The 7438-nt window shown below is 44.9% G+C and overlaps 1 pseudogene; it reads left to right on the forward strand.

Moving 5' to 3' along the window:
- The first annotated feature begins 999 nt into the window (after positions 1-999).
- On the forward strand, positions 1000-1566 carry LOC114107176 (mitochondrial pyruvate carrier 2 pseudogene; annotated as a pseudogene).
- The last annotated feature ends 5872 nt before the right edge of the window (positions 1567-7438 follow it).

Below are 7438 nucleotides of genomic sequence, written 5' to 3' on the forward strand. Positions count from 1 at the left end.
AAGGGCAAAATGTAGAAAATTTATTAACCAGAATGTAACACAAAGGGCCTCTAGTCCAATTACCAATAGAGTACTCCTTTTCCTTAGAAACTTATTGAGCCCTGTCTTTCTTTACTATCCACAGTTGTATGGGCCTTCTGATCTTCTGAGTGCCCACCAGAACTGCCCATTAAGTTCCACTTAACATCAGTCTAAAGCTTTTCCAGAAGGGAAGGAACATTCACATGAATGACACAGGACTCAGTTGCTTGCTGCTCTTTGTACCTACCCAGAAATGAGGTGTAGGAAAGGCCCTGTGGGGTAAGCCCTTGAACAATGGAATATGAGCTCCTGGATACATTTTTCCCTTTTTCCTTCCCTACATACAACGTTCTGGTTTCGTGGACCTTTTCTTTCACTCCTGCTCTCTGAGATCTCACTGCCCAAGACAGGGTTGCTATGAGACTATTTCCAATGAAACCAAGACTAGGGCTAGGGTTGTGGCTCAGTGGTAGAGATCTCCTCTAGTGCGGGAGGCACTGGGTTTGATCCTCAGCACCACATAAAAATAAAATAAAGTTATTGTGTCCAACTACAGCTAAAAAATAAAAAAAAAAAAAGAAACCCAGACTAAAACTCCCTGGTGTCCCAGCACAAAGCCTGACTCATGATAGGTGTTCATTTGTCAGGGAGAGGTAAGGTATACTACAGAAAGCAGACTTCCTCAAATCCCACCCTGCAGTTCTCATGCATGCATGGCTCAGGGGCCAGCCAGAGCCGTGCATGCATGAGACAGTGCTTATACAGAAAATCTGAGTTTGGTCCCCGCCCCTTCGCCTGCGCTGGGCGCGGGCCCTGAGAGGTTCGCCGGGCGGGCAGAGCCTCGGGAAGGGCGTCTTGGGCAGAGGCGGCCGCAAGGCTCCTTGGCAGGGAACATGAGGAGCTTCCCTCCGCCGCCAGCTGGGGACAAGGACACGGTGGCGCTCCCGCCCCACTGCCCGCGATCGCCTAGGGGCCGAGATGTCAGTCGCCGGCGCCCGCGGCGGGCCGGCCAGCTACCACCGGCTCCTGGATAAGGTGGAGCTGATGCTGCTGGAGAAGCTGTGGCCGCTGTACAACCACCCGGCAGGCCCTAGAACAGTTTTCTTCTGGGCTCCAATTATGAAATGGTGGTTGGTGTGTGCTGGGTTGGCTGATATGGCTAGACCTGCAGAAAAACTCAGCACAGCTCAATCTGCTGTTTTGATGGCCACAGGGTTTATCTGGTCAAGATTCTCACTTGTAATTATACCAAAATATTGGAGTCTGTTTACCGTTGATTTCTTCGTGGGGGCAGCAGGAGCCTCTCAGCTCTTTCGCATTTGGAGATATAACCAAGAACTAAAAGCTAAAGCAATCAAATAAAAGTGTTCCTGATCACCCGACCCTAGATGTGGACATAACCACTGGGACCTAGCTTATTATTTGGTTATTTTAAGGCATTGCTCTAGCTGTGCTGACATTTGGAAGGCACAACAAAAATCTTGCTGAAACTGGTAGCTAGTGCTTGATTCCATAGAAAATAAAGTAGATTTTAATAACAAAAAAAAAAAAAAGAAAGGAAATCTGAGTCTCCTTTCTGCCTCTTACTACTGAAGGATTTCCCCTCACTTTCAGCTCACTTTGCAGCAGTTGGGATTGTCCTGAACATGGTTCTTTTGTTCTGTAAGCTCCAGAAAGACTGTAGGTTTCCCTAGGAGCTTTAGGCAGCGTTTGAGGTGCAGAGTGAGGCTCCCAGAAGATAGGAAAACAGGAATCCCACAGAAGGCTCTTCCAAGCTCACAGGTGTTGATTTCCTGTCAGAATCTGCCCACCTTGGGTAGCTCTCCAGTGCCTTCAGGTGCGTTTTGTCTTATTTTTATGTTTTTCCTGAATCTATAGTTCTCTGAGGAAGATACAACCTAGCTCCATCCACAGGCTAGCCTGCTCACTTCTGTCCCCAACTGTCTGTCCCACACCAACAATGCCACCAACACCCTGAGCTGCCACAGATAGGGCCAGGAAGCCAAATATCCCTTGCCTCTGGGTGCCTGTCTCATAAGTGACTATGGTCACATGCCCTTGAACCACAGGCTGACTAACCAGTAGCTCCCTGAACTAGTTGGGAGAGAGACTGGTGTCAGGGACGAGATAAGAGCCAACACATTCTCAAGAGAGAAGGCAAGTGTCAGAGAGCAAGATGAACATGGGGGATGGGTATCAGTTTCCTATGGTTGCTGTAATTAATTACCGCAAACTTAGTGGTTTAAAACAACCCTAACCCACATTTATTCTCTTCCATCCTGGAGGTTAGAAGTCTGAACCCAAGGTGTTGGCAGGGCTGATTCTTTCTGAAGGCTGCAGGGGAATATCCATTCCCTTGCGTTTCTCAGCTTCTAAAACCTGCCTGCTTTCTGGGGTTTATGCCCCGCCCCACCCCCCTGCTGACCTTCCTCCTTCTTCAAAGCCAGCAGTCTATTGCCTCTAAATCTCTTTCTCTGAGTGCACCCCTCCACCTCCCTCTTTCTCTTTCAAGGGCTCTTGAGATTATAATGAGCCCACTCAGATAATCCAAGATAATCTCAGGATCCTTAATTTAAATACATCTGCAAATTCCCTTTCTCCTAACATGGTGGTCTCTAGTTCCATCCATTTTCCTGCAAATGCCATAATTTCATTTTTCTTTCTGGCTGAATAAAACTCCATTGTAGGGGGGCTGTGTTATGTGGCTCAGTGGCAGAGTGCTTGCCTAGCATGCAGGAGGCACTGGGTTCGATCCTCAGCACCACATAGAAATAAAATAAAGACATCATGTCCACCTAAAACTAAAAACTAATTATTTAAAATCTATTTTTTAAAAACTCCATTGTGGAGCTAGGATTATAGCTCAGTGATAGAGTGCTTGCCTCGCACATGTGAGGCACTGGGTTCCATCCTTAGCACCACATAAAAATAAATGAAATAAATAAAGATATTGTGTCCATCTTTAAAAAAAACCTTAAAAATACTCCATTATATATGTGTGTATACATATATGTGTGTGTGTGTGTGTGTATATATATATATATATATATATATATATATATATATATATAATATTTCCTTTATCCATTTACCCATTGACAGACACCTAAAGTGGCTCCATAGTTTTTGTGAATTGTGCAGCTATAAACATGAGTATACATGTATCACTGTGGTAATATGCCTTTAATTCTTTGGGGACCATCATGTTAAGTGAAATAAGTCAAACTCAGATGGTTAAGGGTGGTAGTGCTTTCTCTCATATGCAGAAGCTAGAAGGGAAAAAGGAAAAGAAAGGTGGATCTCCTAAAAACGAAAGGGAGATCAGTAGAGGAAAGGGACCAAGGGGTGGAAGGTAGGGAGGAAGGGCAGAAATGCTGAGGAATGATGTTAGCCAAATTACATTGTTATATTGTGTGCATATACAAATTTGTAACATTAAATCCCATCAATATCTACAACTATAATAAAATTGTGGGGGAAAAAGAATACAAAAAAAACCCAATTTATTCAAAAGAGTTTATGTTTTTTAGGGGAGTACTGGGGATTAAACTCTGGAGTACTCAACCACTGAGCCCCATCCCTAGCCCTATTTTATATTTTATTTAGAAACAGGGTCTCACTAAGTAGCTGCTGGGTTTACAGGCATGCACCACGGCATCCAGCTGATAATTATTAAAATAAGTTATTAAAAATGATTATTTTCTCAAGACAAAAGAGAGAAGATGGAAATGGAAATCAACTAATTGAAAGGAGCAAGGAAATTTTTCAGTAAAAAAATGATTATTTTTTTAAATTCCCCTTTGCCATATAAACTGGCATTCACAGATTCCAGGGATTAGGGGATGGCCATCTTTAGAGCAAAGAGGCATTATTCAGCATACTTCAGGCTGGGAGGAGCTGGGACCATGCGGCAGGTAGGCTCCCATCTTAGCTCAGGTTGCCATAACAAAATACCATAGACTGGGCAGCTGAAATAATTGACATTTATTTTCTCATAATTATCAGGGATAGAAGTCTAAGGTCAAGGTAGTTGGGGGCACTCTTCTTTGCTTGTAGATGGCTGCTTTCTCACTTTGTCCCTATAAGATAGAGGAAGAGGAGAAAGAGAGAGAGAGAGAGAGAGAGAGAGAGAGAGAGAGAGAGAGAGAGAGAGGAGAGAGAGAAACACAAGGGCTGGGATATAGCTCAGGGGCAAAGCACTTGCTTTGCATTGGTGAAGCCCAGAGCTTGATCCCCAATTCCAAAAAAGAAAAGACAGAAGAAGAAGAAGAAGAGGAGGAGGAGGAGGAGGAGGAGGAGGAGGAGGAGGAGGAGGAGAGGAGGAAGAGGAGGAGGAGATAAAGAAACACACACACACACACACACACACACACACACACACTGTGGGTCACCTTGGGAAGTAACCTCACCTCTCTGTGGTTCAGGCCTCCCTGTGAAATGAAGGAAGTGAGAGGGTCTTTCTGACAGCTGCTGGCATCTGTGGAGTAGCTTGGTGTCAGACAACAGTGAACAACTGTGTGTCTTTTTAATATATAGGAACTTTACCTGAAAATTCCAAAGGATCAGTCAGAGTTCATTTGGGCATGAGGATATGAAGAAGGTCACCTTTATTATTCAGAGTCTGTGCTTTTTTTTTTTTTTCTAGAAATTTACCCATGAAAATCCAGAAATATAGTGTTGATCTTTCACAAGACAGCTGGCATTTCTCTTAGGAAATGGCTTTTATTTTTAAATGAATAGCAGCACCCTTTCCAACTCTTCCTGGCTGGCTGGTATGGCACTTGTATGGTGATGGCCTTGGGGACAGTGGTCTTTGGCAGTATATTAGTGAGATTGGCCTTAGTCTCCCCAGTGGCCAACAGTTGGCTGAACAACACTCTGCTCTGTAGCCTGCTGAATGCTATCTAGTGTGCAGCAATGCAGTGAAGGGGCAGAGAGAGAGTATCCACCAACACAACAGCCTACAAAATGGCAGTCTGGCATTGGTCTGGCTGGGAACTGTAGACAGAAGCCAGCTTTTCTGTTAGTGCAGATAATAATGAAGATTGCTGGTGAAAAAGCAACAGCTATCAAGAAAAAAAAATTATATATGGGAGCAGGATATGCAGGGCTGAGGAGCCAGGCAAGGGGAAGTCAGGCAGAAGCGTGTGCACTGGGAGAGTGAGGGATCCTGTCCTGTGCAGAGGAAGCTAGAGGACTAAATCAGGGGCCTGAACAGCCTTATGGCCCTGACACTCCCCTCAGGAAGACAGAAACTAGAGAGGCATTTCCCTCTAGTAAAGACTGCTGCTGGGGAAGCCACAGGTAGAGGGAAGTGCCCTGAGGAGAGGAGCCAATAAGATAATGAGAAGGCAGGAAGCCAAATGTCTTGTAAAGAACAGGGCTGGGACTGGGATTATAGCTCAACGGTATAGCGCTCACCTCGTATGTATGAGGCACTGGGTTTGATCCTCAGCACCGCATAAAAAATAAATAAATAAAGATATTGTGTCCACCTGCAACTAATAATATTTTTTAAAAAAGAACAGGACTGGGCTTGGGTCTCCATATAGAGCGCACTTTATGCACTTTAGGAGACCCTGGGTTTGATCCTCAGCACTAGAAAGAAAAAAATAGATAAAAGCATGCAGGCTCTACCCCTGCCTGCCCCATTGTGGACCTTGGAGACATGGCCTTCTTCTCTGTTCAAACTTCCCCATCAAGAGGTCTAATGCAGAATATTGGCATGGGTCCTCCTAGTGTGGACAGTTTATGATCTTCCCTCATTCTCCCAAAGTAGGGTATTCACATCAGTCCACCCATGCTAGGGCTACTGCAACAAAATACCATAAAGTAAGTGACTTAAAACAATAGAGATGTATTCTTTCACAGTTCTGAGGCTAAAGTCCAAAATGAGCACCATTAGGTTAAATTGCAGGTGTTGTCAGGACAGCACTCCCTCTGCAGGCTCTAGGGGACCATTCTGCTCTTTGCTTCTTCCATTCGTTGGTGGCTGCTGGCATTTCTTGGCTTTTAACTGTGTCACTGGAACCTCTGTCTCTATCTTCACTTTGCCTTCTCTGTGTGCCTGTGACAATTCTGCTTTTGCTTCTTTCTCATGAAGACACTTGTGATTACTTTTGGAGCCCCCCCCCCGGGATAATTCAGGGTAATCTCACATCTCATAATTCCTAATGTGATCTACAGAGCCCTTTGTTGCCCCAGAAGATGATATTCAATAGGTTCTATGGATATTTGGATGGGGGTTCTTGACCTACTGTACCACCATTTGGGCCTTTCTTGGTGTTTCTACATCCCTCTTGTGTTGACTCAAGTGTTTTTGCAGGATTCACTTGCTCTTGGCCTTCAAAAGCAAGTGGAAAAACACCCAAAACTCTCTGCCCATATCTAGCACTTTGCCATGTCCTGGTATATTAAGACAAAAATCCCCTGTGGCCCACTTCAGACCTCACCCAGTGGAATGTACCCTCCATTTAGAACCCAGCTCTCTGCACCTGTCACAGAATACAAGTCCAAACACCCTGAAGGCCTGAAAACATTCTTTATGGCAGTTGGAGAGCTTCTTAAGTGTGTGTGTGTGTGTGTGTGTGTGTGTGTGTGTGTGTGTGTGTATGTTATGGGTGGAGTAAGGGACAGTGAGCTGCACAGACATTTTTGAAAACCCTAAGGTCAATCTGCTTTTTGAGCTGCAAGAAGCCCTTCACGTCCTAGGTCCAGTTTGGCCTATAGACCAACAGAGAGGGTATGTGACTTGCCTTAAGTCACACAGCAAGCCTGGAAACAGCTGAGTCAAGCATCTATCTGTGTGGCTCTAGAGCCTGTGTTCTTTAGCCATGTCTGCCACCCATGCTTGCTTTTAAGAATAAGGCATGATATTCTCCCTGATGGGGAGAATCACAATCTCTGAAACAGTCTCCTGTGTATCTCCTTTGCTAGCAAAGCAGTAAAAGTTCTTTTTCTTTTTTTTTGAAGAATAACACATGGTCTCATAGAGGGGTTGTTCTAGAAACATGTTCTGCCTCCCTTGGATGCAGAGGTTCAGGCTCAGATCCGCAAGGTGGAACTGATAGGCAAGTGTTATCTGGGAGCAGCTGAGGGAAAATGGATTCAGGAAGCAGGAGATTTTCAAAACACAGAAATCCCTTCAGAAGCAGATTCTGCCAGCAGGAGAGACAGATCACCTCAGCTCCTCTGACCAAAGGAGAGTGTAAATAGAATTAAGCAAGTGAGAATGACAGTATTGCCATTGAATTTGAATTTGAATAGAGGTGGCCAGGGTTCACCTGCACATGCTCTTGGGGAAAAGAAAAACTGGAATTCAGCTCCCCTCCAGGACTGCAACCACATTGAAGTGAAATGCAAAAGACTTAGGGCCCTTACTCCCCTGGCCGCCAGCCTTCTCTATTGGAGGAGGCAC

Source organism: Marmota flaviventris, chromosome X (genome assembly GCF_047511675.1).
Source record: "Marmota flaviventris isolate mMarFla1 chromosome X, mMarFla1.hap1, whole genome shotgun sequence".
NCBI lineage: Eukaryota > Metazoa > Chordata > Mammalia > Rodentia > Sciuridae > Marmota > Marmota flaviventris.